Here is a 22,062-nt window from a genome sequence, read left to right on the forward strand (position 1 = left end):
CCAGAGACACACGTAAAGAGGCCTACTATACGAGTGAGAAATTACCATTCGATAGAAGAATAAGGACATTTCATTGAAGATATATCATTTTTACGTTGATTGTTAGCAGAAAAATATTTAATTTGACAAACTTAATTTAAATATGCGGTCAGGAACGGAATTAAAGCGCATTTTTAGTTGCCGCACGTGTGCAAGAATATGTATACGGCCTTGCAGTGACTAAGCGGAGAGGTAACAAAATTTCTTTGATGAATCATATAAACTAAATTTTTCAAAACAGCTATGAAAAGGCTAACTTGATTACACTCAATAATATATTAGTTATCTTGCGAACGCAGGATAACGTCATTTTTCATTTTGCGCACCCGAAGAAATAGACATTTTGAAATACCTTGCTGTGGAGTCCTCATACGGATTATTATTATTATATAAATATAATTTCAATTCACGAATTGTATAAATTGAAAAGACAGCAGTAGCTCTAAGGGTCGACGAAAATTGAAATAAAGCAAGCTTCCGCTCGAGAGATGACGTATAATGATCACTATCATAAAGAACCACATTTGAAAAAAATAATATCTACATAATGTATAGTGCATACAAATAAGCGATATTATAATATCATACTATCAGTATTAAAATATCGCTTATTTGAAGGCACAAGCCAGTGGCGTAGCCAAGGGGAAGGTACGGCGGGTCCGGAAACTATCCCGAAATATAAAAACACAATCATTTTCCTTCATAAAAGGAAACAAAATATTGAAAAATCATGAATTTACAAAATACTTCTTCAAAAAATGAAGTTTTTTCCATTATGAAAATAGTTAAAATTAGTTAAAAACCCAATACTTACAATTAGTACTCTGTTTTTCAAAACCTTTCCACGCAAAAGTTTTAGACCCCATCCTGGACGAAATTCCTGGCTACGCCACTATCACAAGCTCAACACATGAACCAAATCCTCCAATGCTTCAACCACGACAACTTCCAATATATGATAAGAGCCTCCCACCTTTGTCCGCAGCCCTCAACGAAGGATCCCTTGAAGCCTTTAATTCCGCGGCGTAACATTGAGAATTTCCTTCGGGAGAGGACCCCCCAGGAAACCGGAGGTCCGGGAAAAATGTTTGAAAAACGAAATGACTGGAAATACATTTTACCTGCATCATTTCGGCACTCAAAATTGGAGTGGTGAATAATAAAGTAATTTTTCCCAAAGCCGACAATTTGAAGTTCATAAAAGCAGTGGCGTGGCTATAATAGGGGACACTAGATCCCCCCAAAGCCTCAGAGAAGTTTTTAGTACACTTTTTTCCCTATTGTCATGATTTACCGCGGAATTACGTTCGACTGCCGTCATAGATTAACACTTGCAGATGTCGAGTTGCCAAGTTGCCAAGAATTAACAATAATAATGTTCATAATGATAGTGTTAATTTTTGTTTCTATTGAAATACTACAGAAGGTGTGGCATTAGGTATAACATGCTGAATTCCGAAAAAAATTCAATGGGGGAAATTTTTGCGAAATTTGTTCAAATTTGAGGCCAAGTACTTTGCTTAAAAAACTACCTGTGAAAAATGGTTCTCGTCAAAAAATTCCTGATATTGACAACAACTGTGTAAATTTTCAATTTCCGCACTCAAAAAATCGTTTTTGAGGTTTTGTCCAGCTTTATTCGATTTCAGCCCACTGTGCGCCGGGGCCAGTTACCTGTGGCCACCCATGACTCACACGTTTTCAGTGAAAAACTGCAGCGGCTGCGTATATTTGGCAACGTTATGTTCGCTTCTCTTCCCTCTCTCGGCTCTGTCCCCACCCCGTTAATGAAACCTTCCCAGAGTGTCCGGGCTCCACGAAAGCTCACCCGCAGACATAAAATGGACAAATCATAATTATATATACGATCGTACGTTATATATACGTTAGTTCATATTCGTACATGTAGAATACGAACTGTAGCTGTTGAAATTCAAGCAAAAGGGACATATGAAATATGATTTTATGCTTTCCCGGCGAATAATGCGTGTAAACTTTTCTCGGGACTCCCACCGGGTTAATGTTTTTATAACGACCAACGTTTCAAGCACCGTCTCGGCACTCATCATCAGGGCTGAATATTGATTTATTTAATGCTTGGTTGCTAAGTCTCATTGTTGTAATAAATTTAGTTAAATAAAAATATAATAAAATACGATGCCAATTCTTTTATCGCACCTATATTAAACAGTCTAATTTCCTTATGTGACCTTATTATATAAATGAAGTTCTTTAACTGTAATTTCGAAATAATTTGGTCATGTGCATCAAGATTGGCTATCTCTGTGACTGTAGGTGGCGTTAGTTTTTGATTTTTGCTTCCGCGAATTTTCCCTCACTTCTATAATCTTCTGCAAAACGGGTTTCCCAGTATTACTGATGTAATTCTCTGTTAAATTAATTTTTCTCCAGCTTATTTTCTATAGCTTCCTTCGTGAGGCGATCCCAAAAACCTTTAGCATGGCAAATTATTTTTGCTTCTTCAAATTTAATGATGTGGTCCTGGCTCACACAATGTGCGGCAATGGCAGATTTCTCCAGTTGCCCGAGTCTTCATTTGCCGCTTATGCTCCTGGAGCCTTTCCTTTCTTTGAAACGTGGGCCGTTATAAAAACACTAACCCGGCGGGAATCCCGAGAATAATTTACCCACAAAAGGGACGTATGTTTCTTAGTAATCAAGTCTGGTTTTTGAGCACATCGACTGATGACTGATTATGCTTTGTATTTCGATTTTTTTCCATTTTCATCTCTCTTCACTTTTAGGATCCATCAATAAAACGTTGTCATCATGAATGTCAATCGGGGTAATGAGGAGAGGTCAGGATCCAGCTGCTTCCACACACGCACCTATTTCCTATTGAACCCCTTCACGAATTCCGCACATACTTCCAGAATTAATTTGCCGCAGTAGTCAAGCGAGTCACCCTTTCACTTTAAAATACATGATGGTCCTTGAAGAGAATATAAGGGGTTGTAGAGGGATATCCTTATTCCCTTTTTTATATTGCGTAATATCGGCATTAATGGGATTAAAATTCAAAGATAAGTGAATTAAAACACAAAGTTTCATATTTTATAACTACCTCTACTCTTATCAATTAATTATATCATTCCTTATTCATCAATTGTGTCTTTGAATAGGAATCATCGACGGGGGATATGTTTTTGTTATCTTTATTAGTACTACGCAGCAGAAGAGAGGATGCTAAGACAAACACTAACCTATGGAGCAGTGGCGGATACATATGGGGGACGCAGGGGGGGCAATCCCCCCCTTGTGGGGCTGCCCGCATTGCCGAACAATGCAGAACGCAATTGTAACTTTTTCTATATCATGAGATCGCTTTGTCTTGTATGTGTGTATGATCAGTTTAAATAAAAGTATCTAAAATTTTGCACGTAACTTGATTATTTTTCATGACGATAAAAGTATAGGTAGCTTAAAATATCATTTGCGCGCCCCTTGAGTTTTTTTCTTTATCCGCTGCAGCATAGGTGGCATAAGCTTGAAGAGGTGAGAGAGTTTCCTTACCTCTGATGCAGAATTGCCAACGGTGGACGGAGCAAGAAAGAAATAGTCAGTAGAAGAGCGCAGTAGAAGAGGGCTTTCTGCGCAAATAAAAATCTTCTCACAGCTAAAAATACAAGCATAGAGGTAAGAAAACAATAAGATGCTACATATGGAGTATGTTTCTTTACGGAAGCGAGGCTTGGAAGTTGACAGCAGCGGAGAAGTCAGGAGTGGAATCATTCGAAATGTGGTGCTGCCGAAGAATGATATTTATGAATTTATATTTAGGTGAATGAAAAAACAAAATTTATTATCTGCATGCTCTTTGGTTTTCTCGGTGTATCAGGTGCAGAAAAGTTTCTCAGGTTGTCCACCGGTTGATGTTCTCCATCTCTCCCGATGTTTCGAGGAGCGACTTGCTGATCATCCGCAGGGGATCTTCTGTAGGCCGTTTCTCAAAATTCGACTAGTATATATAAACCCCATCCATAGTCACTTGTAACCTGATTGGTTCCACAAATTTTTTTATCACTTCACTACATTTTCTTCCAGAATAATAATTTTAAGAGTAATGCCAAAAGTAAGGCAAAAATCATTAAATCATTCTTTTTTCCATAATAGTGTCTTTGAATACAAACCATCGATAAGGAATTTTTTATGTATTTATTTTGTACTTCACCTCCAGTTTTTACTCAATTATCCACTCAAAAGAGAATATGGCGCCAAACATTCATACAGAAAGAAAAACTTGCAAACATCTTCGATGCAAAAAGATATTTCATAAAACTCATTTCTCAATACAACTTATATTATTACAGCAGGCTCCCGATTATCCGACTACGGTTAATCGGTGTTTCGGATTATCCGTGCATGTGTTCACTCAGTGAAAGTTTAGTTTCGGACGTCGCGCAGTGGACTTGCAGCATCTGTGTAAAATCACAGCCCAAATCTCTATTCAGAGTTCGTGATCTCGCAGTCACGTATGCATGGTTTTCAGAAACCAGGTATTAATACCTGGCCAGTAAGAGTACAATCACGCTATATCCGCTAAAAAGATCGCTGATGGGAAAAGAAAGCTCTCAGTGAATCCGGGGAGCTTTCTAAAACAGCATACAATGTGCGTAAAAATAATATATTATTTGATTTACGTGAATTGCAAAAATAACATGATATTAAAGTGAAAGATAGGATTATTCGTGCTTTCCGATTATTCGTGCCGCCTCTCCTCATCATTATCCCGGATAATAGGGAGTGTTCTGTAAGCTTGAAACTGACTAAATCAATAATGCAGCAAAGATGAAGAAATACAAATATGATAGAAACACCAATGAATCACTCTGAGATAGATTTAAAATAAAAATTTAGCAACAGCACTTCAAGCAGGGGTACATTCTCCTATCAAAACAATGTACACTTACCAATATCAATAGCAAAAGCCAAAAAAATTAATGGTTTGGTGGAGGACCATAAGTCTGATATTCCTGTTCAACTAGTGGTAAGTGTCATAAACATTCCTACTTAGGCATGTACTAAATTCATTGCTAATAGGTTTACTTGTTTGTTCTTAGATGGATACAATGCTAAAATATTCCTTTAATTTCTTAAATGAATGGAATATTTCTTTCTCAAAATGAATTACCTAAGTGAGAATTCAAGTACATCACAAAATTTCCTTACTATGCGATAAATTTCTTTTAAAATAAAATACCTGACGCAGAAAAATTTTTACTTAAAGAAGTTCAGGAAGCTTACTGGATACGCATGACGGCGTTAAGGGGTCGAACTGGTAGTTTTTCTGTATGTGCATAATTTAATTGAAAAAAAAAAACATGAACGAATAGGCCTGCAATTTCTATCCGTGAGTGGTCATCCTTAACAAACGCAACACCCCTAAATTTGTACGCAACGCTTGGCCGCATAACATTCAGGATGTACTAGGAATTTCACCAGGGGTTTTATAATATGCAGCACATCAGTGGTAAATTTTCTACTGGCAGGACAAGAGAATGTATGAAGAGTCGAACACTTTGATAGATGAGAATTAAGGGACGTATTGTTTTCTTAACACGTTGCCTGCGGATGGCATTGATACTCAGCGAAGGTCCGGCCGATAGGCGGATGACATCATATTCTTACCGCACAAGCTATGTCTTTCGATCGCTCCCCACGCTCCTCCGCTCTATTCTGTCTTCTCTCACGATGGTTTCCCGGCCACGCACTGGATTAGGTTAACTTGACATGCCTTCTTTTTTCGAATTATTGGTTAAATTTTTAAAGTACTTTGTTTCCATTTATTTATATTTATAAACATATACTTTTTGATTTGTAACATGTTTCGCCGTTTCCAAAGAATGAAGATGTGATTTCTTCTTTACTATTTTAAGTGTTTGTACCAACTGTTATGACATTTAAAGGTCATTTCCGTTTGAACCCTATTAATATTTTTGAAATCAACATATAGTCATAATCGTCCTTCCATTTCATCGAAGAAATATATATTCGTGCTACAAAATACGGTCACTATATACACGCTAAGCACAGTTGAATAATCTCTGTCTTTTTCATTAATTTGAAACTAAATATTTAAAATACACCGTTGTGTGCATTCAGTAATTTTGCATATCCTTTCCATTGCATGTAATTTCATGAGCAACTTGACTATGTATTTAACTGCATATATTTCATGTTTGACGAGGGGTTAGATGGAAGATGGGACTTTCTAGTCCCAATCTCGCCCGATAAACAAGTTTTATTATTGTTATTATATCATGAAACGTTTAGAAAATAAGTTGCAAACATATTCTTCCAGAGATTCATATTCTGGAAGAATATGTTTGCAACTTATTTTCTAAACGATCCCTTCTACAGGGGATTTAGTATATTGGTTACCGAAATGGAAATAATTTATTTTTTTAATTTTTCTCACTTATTCCGTATGTGTTTATTAATGATACTGGGTGAGAGTAATTATGACCACCATTCCGCTATTCACGGGCAAAAATGTTGGAGTTTCTCAGAAAACCTTTCAATTTTACTTTCGAATGAGAAATTTGGAATGAGGAACTTGCATGAATTATTTTTTTTTCGCAGGCGGACAGAAAATTATTTTCTGAATAAAACAAAGAAAACCGCATGTAAATCTGAGTTTTCCTTCGCGAGATACTTAATAATAAATATAACAAATTTTAAAGCGCGGGAAAAACTCCCTCACCCCCCAAGCCACTGCCGACGAAGCCTCGATGACGTCAAAGGTGTCTAAACATCACGCTAAGCTATTGTTGTCATTGTTTGTAATAGTTGCCAGCAGTTGAGAGCTTCGTTTGTTAGACGAGTTGATTATTTTCTATTTAAAGATAAATATCCGACGATAGAGGCTCGGAAGCCCTCATATTTTGTATTATTTATAATATTAATATCTAAGTAAGGGCATAAAGTATAAAACTGGAGCAGTTAAACCAAAAATTTATGATACATAAATAACATCGTTGTAGGAGTCTGAGCCACGGCCGTTGGTAGGGGGACACATTAATTGTAAGTAGATGTTATCGACGGCATATCATTCATTTAAGTAAATAATTAGAGCGATTTTGATGTTTACTAATGTCCGATTTGCTTTTATATACAATAACTCCACCCGTTTATTCGAAGGTACCGGAGAATTCGTCGTTTAGGACTGCCTGTGCTTGTATTATGAGGTGAATTCCAGTCAACGCAACTTTTGATCGCTGATTCGATACATCTACGAACATTTTTTTTTGCCAGCATAGTGTTATTTTCAACGTGACATCTCCCGTTAAGCTACTGCTAATAATCACAGTGCCAGTGGTTGTAATGCACAAAGTTTGAAAAGGTTGAAAAATATCGGCCAAGAGTTATCAGTCCATCGTGATTGAATTGTAAAAAGTGCTATTACGCTATCGATAAATGTCTAGCAGTAGCGTAAAAATTGTCGGTGGCGTGTTCATCTCCGTTGTTCACCGTAGATATGACATTTCACGATCAAGATATTGAAATAAAAACTGTGTGTGAAGTTTCTTATTCCATTATTTCAACGAATACTAGTGAGAAAAGGCACCTGAGTCACTTGTGTGGGCTAATTTTAGGCCTTAAATCAGTGAATAAACAGTCGTTTTCATCATAACGAGCTCTCTTAATGTAAGTTGTACGTGATGAATATAATAATGTGACAGTGACTTCCATTTTTATATAAGAGTATTTGTCTATTTCCCAATATATTTTTATGGTATATCCTAGTATATTGTTTATGGATTTACCTATATTATTGAAATACGTTGTAGCTTATGTATGCGTTGGCAGCGGAACCGATTCCCGATCTCACATGTGGATTGTGTGCTGACTATGTTGTTGTGAATTCGTACCGTAGGACGGATAGGACTGCCGTCTCCGCTAATTCGGCGTTGCCAAATTCAACAGCACAGCTTACTCTAATATCAACAGCACATCTTACGATCGTTACCCTCCAGTATTACGAGTTTCTTTTACATCTCGATTTGCCGCCGACGCATAGCAATAATTTGTCATAACAAATTCCATGAGGGTCGTGGCATCGATTTTTGGTGTCCTAAAAAAAGGCTGTTACCCGAACACTCCATGCCACACGCCTTTTAGGCGGCTTGCGGGGTAATATGTAGATGTAGATGAGTTTCAGGTGAACTATTCGAACGAGTGGCAACGTTATCATCCATTTTTCTGATAACTAAAACATACGAAGCGAAACGCTTGTACTTCATCATCCCGATGTCGCATTATTAATATCCCAAGTAATAATCGTGGCACAATAGCAATAGGAAAACTTTCCCAAGAACAACAGAACAAAAAAAAGTGACGATGAGCGGCTAAATACTCCCTCAAAACTAATTTTACAGCATGCGCTCAGCGTATTTCCAAACTCCCTACGGTTGTCTAGGCACCTATGACGTCACGCCTGGCCTCGGCAACGCTCGGATGTCTTCGCGCAGTGGTCGGCTCAAAGAGATTTTTCTCGATTTTTAATGAAATTTTTTTATTTCTTTGGATGTTGATGGAGAAACTTAAGGTATTTTGCGAGCTAATATTTTCATTTTACTTATTCAAAATAGTTTTTAGAGCAATCGACGACCCATGTAAGTTCCCCATTGGGGAAATCCTTGGCAAAAAAAATTACCGGATGTCGGGGCTGTTATTTCTGTGACTTCATTGGTTTTCTTTTTTAATAATGGTTGATGAGAGAGTGCAGCGGTGTATTTAGACTTGTGCATAACTAATGCAGTTAACCTTACGAGCTTCAAAGGCACATGCTAAGGTTACCAGCTGAACTTGGCATCTTCAGCAATACTTGCAACCATGAGGATGGTGTGACCACGCCAACCCATTGGTAGGGCGGTGCTTTTGAAAGGGATTTTCCATAGGGCTAAGACTGTGGCTATAGGAAATTAATAGGCAGGTTTCCACTTGCATTTTCGAAATCCCTCCCCATGGCACACGTTCTGACGCAGCTGTTTTATTGCTTTGTCACCCACTGTTCCAAGCGGCAGGACATGCTCAAAGGGGGAATGGACATCGTCATCCGAGGTTTTTTTTTTTTTTACCTAAAACTGAACTCGCGGCCAGCAGCAACACGTGCCCCTTTTTGATCAGGAGGCAATAAGCGGGGGATGAATTTCACCGCGATTCGTGTCATTTGCTAATATTCGTTGTAATTAACCTCCAATAAAGACCAGATTGTACAGCGAGTGTGTGAATAGTACACCTCATACCCTTGTGCACTAGGGCAATAGTTTGTTTCCGGATTTTCATCAATTTTAGGCCTGGAAGGAGGCCTTGGGCGTTGATTGTCTTCGATGGACTTGTGCCGCGTTTAAATAGCGAAATTAACTCGTGCACTTGAGTTATTTTCAAGGCATGTCCTTTATAAGCTGTAGATAACATATTAACCGTGTTTTTTCCGAACGTTTTTACCGAACAAAGAACACAATTTCAACGACGCAAGCTGTTCTCTAATACCAGTCATTAAAAAAAAGCGAAGTGGTCGAAAAACTCTTCGAGTGCAAACTATTACAGGGGCTCGCTACAACCGTGTAAAGCCACGCCGTGTCACACAATGACTCAGAAAGGATGGAGTAACATCCATTTAGCGGGAGGAACCTAAAATAAGAGAGCGAGGCGATTTCCTTCCTGCTATTTTTTAGTCCACCTCGTTTAGCGATATTAAGTTATTTCTCATAGTTTTATCGAGTATTACGCGTAATTTCCCTTTTCTATGTGCTGCATTTAAAATGTGGATTTTCACTGCAATTCCAAATTTGTTGTAATACTGCTGCATTGCTCTGAAGAGTGATTGCGCAATTAATTTGGATATTACGCTCAGATATTGCGTATGTGACGAACGATTTTAAATTCTCCTGGTTAATTACCTTGATGTATTCTTCTCGGGTTTCCAATCGGGTTAACTCAGTCCAGGGGCGGATCCAGGATTTCTTTCTGGGAGGGGCACAAGCAAGGCCGTATCCAGGATTTTGTTCAGGGGGGGCACAAGGATACCTCGCCATACAAAACGAACGAAATGATAATGGGACCGTTTTAAAAATCTAGCATATTTTTAAGGGTCTGGGGGGGGGGGGCACGTGCCCCCGTGCCCCCCCTGGATCCGCCTATGACTCAGTCGTATAGTCCGACGTTTCGGAAGACGACTTGCCTCCCATTTTCAAGGCGAGTGTTACTCAACGAAAGTCCAATTTCACACTGAACTGGATCGACCGTTTAGCGAAGTCAGCAATAAGGCTCAGGTGTCGTCCGATTGGCTAAAGTTTTTTGGAAAATCTTTAGTGCCTCCATTGTGCTTTTTATGCAGCTTGTAACAAGTCACCATGTATTGCTAAGACGGAAGCCGGTATCGCGATTGACATTGAAATTGTGTTTTAATTTATTGGTTTTCGCAGAGGCGTAACTATGAGGGGATATTCCCGCCCAAAAAAGCTTATGAGAAATCAAAAAAAATATACGAAAATCTTGTCCGCATTTGATGATGTGACGGTATGACTTGCACCGTCATTTTTCTATGTTTTCATCGCGGTCGGTTCCAGGTTTGAGCCATCGCTCATTTAAATTAAGCGGGCACAGCACTGTTAAGAGCGGCGTCCCCATCAAGTTCAAGGGTTTTTCGAGTGTCATTTTTTTGGAATGTCACGTGAACACCGCTATATAACGGGTGTTCACGAGGAGAACGGAGGATAATTTGTGTTTGGAAGTGCGCGGAAGCAGAGAGACCTTCCGAGCCGAGATAAGGCCAGCGCACGGTGAGCGAGAGTCAACGGGAGATAAGGATTCAGTCGGAGTACGCGACTCATCGTGGGAATCACCCGCTGTTTTTCGAAGCCGCAGGCAGAGAGAAGCCTGTTGGGCTCAACGGCCGAAGCGGTGATTCGACAGAGAACCACACCATTGACGCGGTAATATACTCAACAGCTCCTCTCCCTGGATAGTGCATTATCCACTCTCCCTGCTCGACCCAACATAATTCCTCAAGAAGAGACCCCGAGTGCTGTTCACTCGAAATTAGTGATTTGTGGAACAATATCACGCAACCCTTTGCCAAGTTTTTTTCAACATTCAATAAGAAAAGTTGTATCACTGATCTCCCGTCCACGAGGATTGCATATTCAAAGCGATTGTGCTGGACATTTCGCACAACTGGACGAGGAGCCCGTACATTCTTTGGCATTTGTAAATTCATCATTCATCCATTCATCCTATTGATTTTTTTTGTATTAGAATTAGGTAATTTTGGTGGGGTAGTGTTCTTCGTCTTTTTGATTCATTTTTTTCATTTATGTATCACCATAAAAGTAAAATCATTCATCCCTCATTAGAACTAAGAAAGGGCATTTCTTTGATTTTTGTGTTTGTATGGTCAATTTTGAAAATAAATGTGTAAACCCGATCATTCTGTAAGAGGTCGTTTCTATCTTGTGCTGTGCTCTGCACTGAGGTCAATCCATCCCCAGTATTTAGATACCTTTATCGCGAACGCGCGCCGCAGAACTTCCACGATATTATTATAATAGACCCGTGATCTATTACAATATATAATAACTGCATCTGCTAAAATTTAAATTTAAAGTGACAAAATGATGTAAAATGCATTGTCAGGCATGTTTTATTTCTCAAAACTTTTCCTGGAATCCCCGTTTCCTGGAGGATAGCCTCCACTAACCCCTCCCGTCCCCTCAAAGCCCCCACATCCCCCCTCAAAGCTCCCTCATCCCCTCCAAAGCATATTCCTAGTCACGCCACTGGGTTTTCGTGAGTATTCATGTGTCGTACGAGCCAGGGACTCCCGTGATTGTCCTCAGTGCCTGGTTGTGGATAACTGTTAGTCTATGTAAGTGTGTATTCGCTACTGTCTCCTTCGTACTGTGTTACACGTAAGTTTCTCGGCAGGCCTCTCTCTAATGCTTAGAGATTTTCTGAAGTACGAGAAGGCTTTGAGCACCAACTGTCTTTCGCAACTTCTGAACTTATCACCAGTTCTCCTCCTCTTTGTACCGGAAAGGGGCCTAGCTAGGAATTAAGGCTGACGGGGGATGGTTTAGGTGCAACTAATACCGATGTGTGTGGAGGTATGAAATACCTTTCAGAATAAGCGGTAGGTGCGAGATTAATAAATTGCGGACATTTAAGATAAACGGTTCAAAATGGTGACTTTTACGGCTTTCTGAGGGATATTTTATAAATCCTTACACTATTATGTAAGTAATATCAGTCCAAATTAATTAAAATGGATTTAACATATAAATTTCTGAGCTTTGGGGGGGGGGGCTTATCCCCAAAACCCCCCACATGTTGCGTCACTGCTCTGAAAATCAATGTCATGACATTGCCTTCTCTAACCTCATGGCAGTTTCTGGGCTATTTCACACATGGTTAGTGGGTTCTATGCAAGAAACAGTGACCTTAAACTAAGCCTATTCCCTAATTTTTTTGATAAGTGAATTTTTACACACCAAACATGGCTGGAAACTATCCATAAAAGTATTGCCAAAAAATGTTTCATAGTTTTTAATTATATGAATTTCTTTGGTATTGGGCTCAGCAAAGGATGACTTGGGACGGTCACCAAAACATGCCAAGCAAGTATAAAAGAGATCCTGGTTCCAGAAAATACTAAGACTCTAGTAATGAATCTTTACAGAAAGGTGTGGATAGTGTTAAAAAGGAAAACTATCCATAATGAAATCAGCTGATTAATGTGGTGTCACCAAATCCACTCTCCGAAGGAAATTAAAAGGAGGGAATTTCCATCTACATGGAGGAAAGACAGTATTGCTGGCAGATGAAGAGTCAGTGTTAGTGCAAGGAATCTTAAAAATAGCTCTTTGGGGATTTCTTCTTCAAAAGCATGATGTCCGCGTACTTGTGAAAAAAAGTATCTTGAGAGAATAGGTCGAACAGAGAGGCGATTCAAAATAAATATGGCTGGTCCGCACCATCCTTAAACGTCAAAACGGAAAATTAACTGTCAGGCTTGAATATGAGGCGCACAAGAGCTGCAGTAAAAATATTTTTTGAGATAAAGAATTAATATTCTAGGGGAACGCTAAGGGTCTCATTTTTACTACACTCCGAAAATATTACACTGATCGGTTCAGTAGTTTCCGAGATGCAGGCTGTTACATAATTGTCACATTGGGCGGATTTGTTGTCTTTTGGTGCAAGGTAATATTTCCTCAAAAAAAGAAAATATTTTTCGCATTTGAGCTGCACAGTTCATTTAAATGATAAAAAACTAGAAAACATATTTATTTGTGCATATGATTATTTACATACATCATTTTCAAGCTTTTGTTTATATTTAAAGCAAATTATTGAGAATTTAGCAATAATTTTCATTTCCATTGCATTGCAATTGGTTCATAAATTTTTCGATGTTAACTGTGATGTTTTAAGGTGTACAAATTTTTTGGTTTTTTCAATATTATTTCACAAATTATATATATATATATATATATATATATATATATATAAAGTCTTGAGGAAAGCGCACTACGTGATAGTATAAATAACGGACAAAATAAACACTAATAAAAAACATAGGAACACATAGAAAAGGACACTCACAAAGAAGCTTGCAAACGTTTCAGCGGGTTGACCCGCTATCGTCAGTGCTGAAGGTGAACTGCTGCAGGCCGATCCTCCAGAAGCTCTCCTTGGTGAAGTAGTGGGGGTGGAAGAAGGGGAAGGGGAGAGGGGGGGAAGGGAGGGTAGGGTTTGCTTTGACTATTAGTGGGCAATGTTTAGCCCGGGCGTTTCAAACGCCTTTTCAACCCAAATATGTGCCATTTCCCTCGTTACGTTTGCATATTCAAAGCGATAGTGCTGGACATTTCGCAGAACTGGACGAGGAGCCTGTACATTCTTTGGCATTTGTAAATTAATCATTCATCCATTCATCCTATTGATTTTTTTTGTATTAGAATTAGGTAATTTTGGTGGGGTAGTGTTCTTCGTCTTTTTGATTCATTTTTTTTCATTGATGTATCATCATAAAAGTCAAATCATTCATCCCTCATTAGAACTAGGAAAGGGTATTTCTCTGATTTTTGTTTTTGTACGGTCAATTTTGAAAATAAATGTGTAAACCCGATCATTTTGTAAGAGGTCGTTTCTATCTTGTGCTGTGCTCTGCACTGAGGTCAATCTATCCCCAGTATTTAGATACCTTTATCGCGAACGCGCGCCGCAGAACTTCCACGATATTATTATAATAGACCCGTGATCTATTACAATTGGCGCCCAACGTGGGGCCGGGGCCGCTCGAATAGTTCGTACTGGCATGGAAAATTCCTTTCAGTTGAAAGTGACCTTAAGTCAGCACCACTTTCTTGAGATTGAATTTAATGACCAATGGTCGCAATTGACGCCCATTAACGCGCGGTCATATTTCGTATGAATACGCGATTCATTTTGTCAGAAGGGTTACATCGAATCAAAATTTTCAGATTCCGTATCATTGGGTTTTGCAAGTTAAATTTAAATAATGGCAGACAAGGAGGATCAGATGGCAGCGTTTAGACAGTATCGGGAGAAAAAGGATGACGAGGTCGATACGGACGACCAGAGCGTTCATTCAGATACCGATGGGTTGGCGCTCGGACTAGCGGGTATGGTGTTAGAGACCCCCGAAAGGAAGGAGGTTGGATCTTTATCCGTGCAACCCGGCGAACCCGATAGTCTCAATGTCAGTCAAACGGAGTCCCGTGAAGACCCGCTTAATACCCTCCTTTCCTTAATGCATTCAATGCGTCAGGAGATGAAAAAAGGTATTGATAAATGTAATGATACCATGCGACAGGAGATAAGGGAGAGTAAGGAACTCATGAGTCAGGAAATAAAAGGTAGTAATGATACCATGCGACAGGAAATACGTGAGAGTAAGGAAAGTAATCAAGCCATGTTTCTTGAAATCAAAGCTGAGATGAATAGGTGGAACGAAGGTTTTTCGCAGGAGATTTCGCTAGTAAAAAGGAAAATTAATGAGGTAGAAACACGGTGTGCAGACGGTGTAAAAACGATAGGAAGGGTCGTTCGCGAAGAATGTAGAGAAATGGTAAGTGCGGAGATTGGCGATGTAAAGGTTCGTACCAGTGCGTTGGAACAGGCTTACGATGCAGTGATCGCGACGCAGAAGGAAGTGAAAGTACACTGCGACGTTAGAATCAACTCCCTTGAGTCTGAAGTGACCGCTTTAAAAGATAGGGGCACGACCACGCAATCAGCGGCCGTATCAACCCACTCTCTCACAAAACCCACCTTTTCTGCCCTTAGCAACGAGCACCCTATTGCCTTCCTAAAGGAAGTTAATAATTATTTTTCCATAGTCCCTGTGCCAGAGGCGTTGCAACCACAAGTGTTTTTTCAAATGTTGAGCGGTGATGCCAAGATATGGAGTAACTCGCTATGGCCAGTTCCGTCAACACTTGCGGAATTTAAGGAAAAATTTTTGGCTAACTTTTGGGACACTGACACCCAGTATAATTTCCGCATGCAAATCATTACAGACAGGTATGTGAGGGGAAAGTCGAACACGATGAAACAGTTTGCGATTGAAAAAGTAGCGCAAGCGCGATTGTGTTCCCCACCGATGAGTGAAGAAGAAATTATTCAGGTCCTAATTAGACAGTTTTTCATTCAGATTCAGAATACGTTAAAGTCAATTGATCATTTAACAGTTGAACGACTGATTGTATTACTAGGATTGTATGACCAGTCTTATCAGACAGGCACGCTGGCTACTCAAAACTCGTTCCATCCAGGTGCATTGCAAGGTTCCGAAAATACGAGGCCGCGAGCAGCTGATAAGGGTTATCGTATAAATTCCGTCACGTTTGAGCGAGGACGCAAGGTTGGGAAGGAGCGACACAAGGAGAAATCCCCCAGTCCGCCTCCTCCCAGCGCACCTCGAGTAGAAGGTCAAGACTTTGCGTTAAACTCGCGTCGGCTGGTGTGACTCACCTCCAGTCCCCAGCCGAGACAGATGGAGAGAGGGTAGTGGGTAAGATAATATCCACGTGTGAATTGGTAGGTGAAAGTTTTGAGAGCGGTGTGCAAGGCAGCACGTACTATGAAAGGCGGGTATGTCCCGTTGTTGAGTGTTGGGTTAATGGTGTGCTAGGGGAGGCTTTGTTGGATACCAGGAGTGAGATTTCCGCGGTATCAGATAGATTTTTGACAGAATTAGAAGTAAAAGAAGTGATCCCATCTTTTCCCCTTAATCGATCAAGGATCGTGTGTGCGGATAGCCGCAAGTCCCCACCAATTACCCGGCAGGTTTTGATACAACTCCAAATGCGAGGGATTGAATTTGAAGTAGTTTGTCTTGTGATAAAAAATCTCATAAAACCTCTGATTCTTGGAATGGATTTTTTAGCAGACAATAAGGTTCTCATTGATTTCGGCGAAAAATTAGTAAAAGTGAGGGGTTCAGGTTCTGCGGTGATAGATTTTCCCATTAAGATTCACAGGGAACATAATATCGCTAAAGTATTGGCCATGGGGAATCAAGTAGATGAGGAGGACATAGAGGAGGCGGTTTGCAGGTCTAGTCAGCTAAGCGGCGACGAAAGAGATGAATTGCGTAAGCTGCTAGCTAAGTACACCACGCTATTTTCTTCTACTCCGACCTTAATAAAAGGTGTCCGCCATCGGATCAAGCTCTCAGACAACCAGCCCTTCGTTCAAAAAGCCTACCCGATTCCTATAGCATATAAACACCTAGTGCAGGAAAAAATCGAGGAAATGCTTACCAAAGGTATCATTAAGAAAGAATAAACCGCGTATATTAATCCATTGCTGGTGGTTAAAAAAAAGACGGTGGAATACGTCTGTGTTTAGATGCTAGGCGATTAAACAGTATCACTATTCCTGAGAATGATGTTCCCCCCAGGATAGACGATATTTTGTTGAATTTTTATGGTGCCAAATATTTTTCAAGCATTGATTTTACCGCGTCATACTGGCAAATTGAGCTGCATCCGGAGGATCGGAAGTATACAGGGTTTTTATTCAATTCTTGCAGTTACGTATTTCAACGCGTGGCATTTGGACTTAAGAATAGTGGTGCCGCATTGATACGGTGTCTTGATGACATTCTAGGCCCCGAACTCAAACAAATGTTTAACCGTTTACGTTGACGACATACTTGTCGCTTCTTCCACCTTTCCTGAGCATCTTACGCAATTAAGTTTGCTTTTTGGGACGCTTTTGAAAGCGAACGTGTCAATGAATTTATCTAAATCACAATTTTGTTGTAAGGAAATAAAATTTTTGGGACACATACTGTCCGAAAAAGGCGTCCGGCCAAGTCCGGAGAAAATATCGGCCATTGAAACCGCTCCACCTCCCGTTAATGTAAAACAGCTGAGGGCGTTTCTGGGCCTCTGCAATTTTTATGCAAAGTTTGTGCAAAAATATTCATTTTTGACTCTACCTTTACTGCGATTGCTGAAAAAGGGCACTCCGTGGAAATGGGAGGAGGCGCAAGACAAGGCATTCAAAAACATAAAGCAATGTTTTTTAGATTCCGTCATGCTAGGCTTCCCTGATTTTTCTAGAAAGATTTTTGTTCAGACAGATAGTAGCGACCTAGGACTAGGGGCTGTTATATTCCAAAAGGATGAAGATGGCTGCGAACGGGTTCTTTCGTTTGCGAGTCGGTCTTTGAAAGGCCCCGAGGTTGCGTACTCAACGACCGAGAAGGAAGCCCTTGCGATCGTGTGGACTTTAACGAAGTTTAGAACGATTTTGTTGGGAAGAGAATTTGTTATCTTAACCGATCACAAAGCCCTATCATTTCTTAATAAGTGCCACTTCAATAATTGTAGACTTACGCGATGGGCGCTTTTGATACAGGAATATTCTTTCACTGTTGAATTTTGTCCGGGAGAGAAAAATGTTGTAGCAGATTGGTTAAGCCGGTTTTCTATTAGGCATCCGAAATTGGTAGAGCAGCCATCTGGACATTACCTCGTAGCTGAAATCGACCTTCAGTTGGCACCCTTCCCCAAGGATGTATTCAAGAACCTCGCACAAATGCAATTTGATGATCGCGACTTGCGCCCTATTGTGAATTTTTTTCGAGGGATCGCGTTACCTAACGACGCACGGCGCAATCGCTTTCGAAAATTGGTAGATTCTGCGGCATTTAGAGGTGGGATTTTATTTAAGAAAATTTCTTCTCCCAACAATGCTGTTCGTTACCGTGTGTGGTTGCCCCGTGAGGTCAGAGAGCGTGTTATTACTTTTGCACATCAAAATTATGCTCACTTCGGCGGTACTAAGACTGCTGCCGTGATAAAAACTAGGTATTATTGGCCTAATATGGACCGAGAGATTAGGAAACTTGTTTCTAGATGTGACGTCTGCCAAAAAACCAAGTATCCATCAAAAAATTTCCAAGGCCCAATGGCCAACATTATTCCAAACAAACCCGGCGAACTCCTCGCCGTAGACATTAATGGAGCCTTGCCGAAGTCGAAGGGGGGCTTTCGATATGTTTTTGTGTGTGTGGATGTATTTTCTAAATTCGTCCAAGTTTATCCTCTGATTAAAACAAAGGCTAAGAATTGTTTAATTTGTTTAAGAAAAGAATATTTTCAGTTATGCGGGATACCCAAGGCAATTTTATCGGATCATGGAACCATGTTCACAAGCGAAAGATGGAAGGATGAGTTAGGTGGATTAGGAATAAAAATCATTTACTCATCCATTCGACATCCCCAATCAAACCCGAGCGAGAGAATTATGAAGGAACTGTCTCGCGTCTTCAGGGTTTATTGCGGTGGTGAACATCGGGCTTGGGTAAAGGTTCTGCCTTTTGTGAATAAGTGGTTCAATGAAGTAAGGCATGAGTCAACACAAATGACTCCTATTGAGGCTCATTTCGGTCGAAAACCACCAAATCGTTTTCCCGATGGGTTGACATGTCCGGAGGACGCCGTAGTAGGCAAGGAAACTATCATCCGTTTCGCTGCTGAGAATCTAAGGGGGTCTGCCCGTAGGAGGAGGGTATGTCAAAAAGTGGTGCATTCTAATTTCCAAATCGGAGACTCCGTGCTATTACGAACTCCGCGGGTGTCCGACACCAGACTTGGATTATTTCACAAGTTCTTTCATTTGTTTACCGGTCCATACAGTATTTCAAAGTGGGTTGGTCCTAATGCTTACTTGTTATCAAGGGAGGATGGATCCGAATGAGGCATTTTTAATGCATTTCCTTGGTTCCTTATAGGGGATAAGGAATCACTAAAGTAAATTGTTTCTATATTTTGATTTTTTTTCGTGCAGAAGCTCGAACTCATTTTTCATTTTTCTTGCATTCATGTTTCACCCAGCAAGAAAAAGGAAAAATTCGTTCGTGCTGGGGGGCGATGTGACGGTACGATTTGCACCGTCTTTTTCCAATGTTTTCATCGTGGTCGGTTCCAGGTTTGAGCCATCGCTCATTTAAATTAAGCGGACACAGCACTGTTAGAGCGGCGTCCCCATCAAGTACAAGGGTTTTTCGAGTGTCATTTTTTTTGGTATGTCACGTGAACACCGCTATATAACGGGTGTTCACGAGGAGACGGGAGGATATTTTGTGTTTGGAAGTGCGCGGAAGCAGAGAGACCTTCCGAGCCGAGATAAGGCCAGCGCACAAAGAGCGAGAGTCAACGGGAGATAAGGAGTCAGTCGGAGTACACGACTCACCGTGGGATTCGCCCGCTGTTCTTCGAAGCCGCAGGCGGAGAGAAGCCTGTTGGGGCTCAACGGCCGAGACGGTGATTCGACAGAGAACCACACCATTGACGCGGTAAAATACTCAAACCCATCTCCCCGGATAGTGCATTATCCACTCTCCCTGCTCGATCCAACATAATTCCTCAAGAAGAGACCCCGAGTGCTGTTCACTCGAAATCAGTGATTTGTGGAACGATATCACGCAACCCTTTGCCAAGTTTTTTCAACATTCAAAGAGAAAAGTTGTATCACTAATCTCCTGTCCACGAGGTTTGCATATTCAAAGCGATAGTGCTGGACATTTCGCAGAACTGGACGAGGAGCCTGTACATTCTTTGGCATTTGTAAATTCATCATTCATCCATTCATCCTATTGATTTTTTTGGTATTAGAATTAGGTAATTTTGGTGGGGTAGTGTTCTTCGTCTTTTTGATTCATTTTTTTCATTTATGTATCACCATAAAAGTAAAATCATTCATCCCTCATTAGAACTAAGAAAGGGCATTTCTTTGATTTTTGTGTTTGTATGGTCAATTTTGAAAATAAATGTGTAAACCCGATCATTCTGTAAGAGGTCGTTTCTATCTTGTGCTGTGCTCTGCACTGAGGTCAATCTATCCCCAGTATTTAGATACCTTTATCGCGAACGCGCGCCGAATAAACTCGTCGAAGCTATCGAAGCACTTCAGGCTTCTTCGTCAGCTGAAGTATGAATGGTGAGGAAAGGAGAGGGTTGGAAAAGGGAAAAGAGGGGCAAGGGGAGAGGTGTATGGGGAGGGGGAGTTAGGAATAGGGGTTAGGATGCGACGTTCAGACCTGGAAAGCTATTGGCTTGAAAGTGCCAAATGCAAGCCAATTCGAGGGTGTGGAGGTTGAGGGCGGAGTCGGTGGGAGGGAGGGAGGCAATAATGGAAACTTTGTAGCATTGATTGAAAATGGAATCATGTGAAAGACAATGTGTAGGAACTGGTAGAGAGGAGTGGGGGGAAGATGGACAACAGGAGGCGCGATGATTGTTAATTCTGAGATTGAGAGGGGTAGTGCATTGGCCAATATAGAAAGCAGGGCAGAAATTACAGTGAAGAAGGTAAATGGTGTTGGTGGAAGTACAAGTAGTGGAGGGGAAAATCGGTAGGAGTTTAAGCTTGGGGAGAAAAGAGGCAGGGGGTGGAGAGAATATCTAGCAGGTTTTACACCTGGGACGATTGCAAGGTGAGGGTGTGGAGATAGTGACTGACTGCGACTTTTGGAGAGGGCGGGTGGCTTTAAATATGGTGTTTAAATTCGGCGGTCTCTTCAATGTTATCCGAGGAGTGGAAGGGAAAATCTGAGAGGTGGACTTGTGTTTGGAAAGGATGGTGTACAGGTCCTTCAATATATTTTGTAGCAAATGAGCACCAGGAAAGTAGGTTGTGAGCAGAGAAGGAGAGCAATGTTTGTCTGCGCGGGGTTTATTGTGAATAGCCGGTTTTTTTCTTATTTTGTTCAACAAGAGTTTTTCGGGGTAGCCGCGGAGAAGAAGAGAGGTGTGGAGTTTGGAGAGGAATTTTTGAAGGTCTTCGGGGTTATTACAGATTCTGTGTCCCCGGACAGAGAGGGAATAAGGGATGGAACGTTTGGTGTGTGGTGGATGGCAACTGCTGTAGTGAAGGTATTGTTGTTTGTTGGTAGCTTTGATGTGAACCGATGTTTTGAATTTGTTATTATCTGAAAGGTGTATGTCCACATCTAAGAAGGTGATATTGGTTTTGGAGATGGAAGAGGTGAAAGAGACTGAGGCAGAAGCGTTAAGTGAAGAAACAAAGGTATTGAGAGAGTCGATGTCATGAGGCCAGAGAATGAAAATGTCATCTATGTATGTATCTGAGCCAAAGAAGAGGTTTTAGAGGGTAATCAGTGAGGAAATTTTCTTCTAACAGGCCAAGGAAAAGATTTGCATAAGAAGGGCTAAACCTACTTCCCATGGCGCAGCCAGATATTTGCAGATAGTAGTTATTGTTAAAAGAGAAGGCATTGTGGGTGAGAATGAAATGGGAAAGATCAAGAAGGAAGTCAGTGCTAGGGTTTTGAGGAGTGGGTCGTAATGAAAGATAGTGGCGGAGAGCAGCGAGTCCATCAGAATGAGGGATTGAAGTGTAAAGTGAGGTTACATCAATAGTGGCCATGATAATGGGCTGATTGGGGGGGAGGGAAATGGAGTTGAGTTTAGAAAGGAAGTCATGAGAATCTTTGAT

Source organism: Ischnura elegans, assembly GCF_921293095.1.
Source record: "Ischnura elegans chromosome 13 unlocalized genomic scaffold, ioIscEleg1.1 SUPER_13_unloc_2, whole genome shotgun sequence".
Classification (NCBI taxonomy): Eukaryota; Metazoa; Arthropoda; class Insecta; order Odonata; family Coenagrionidae; genus Ischnura; species Ischnura elegans.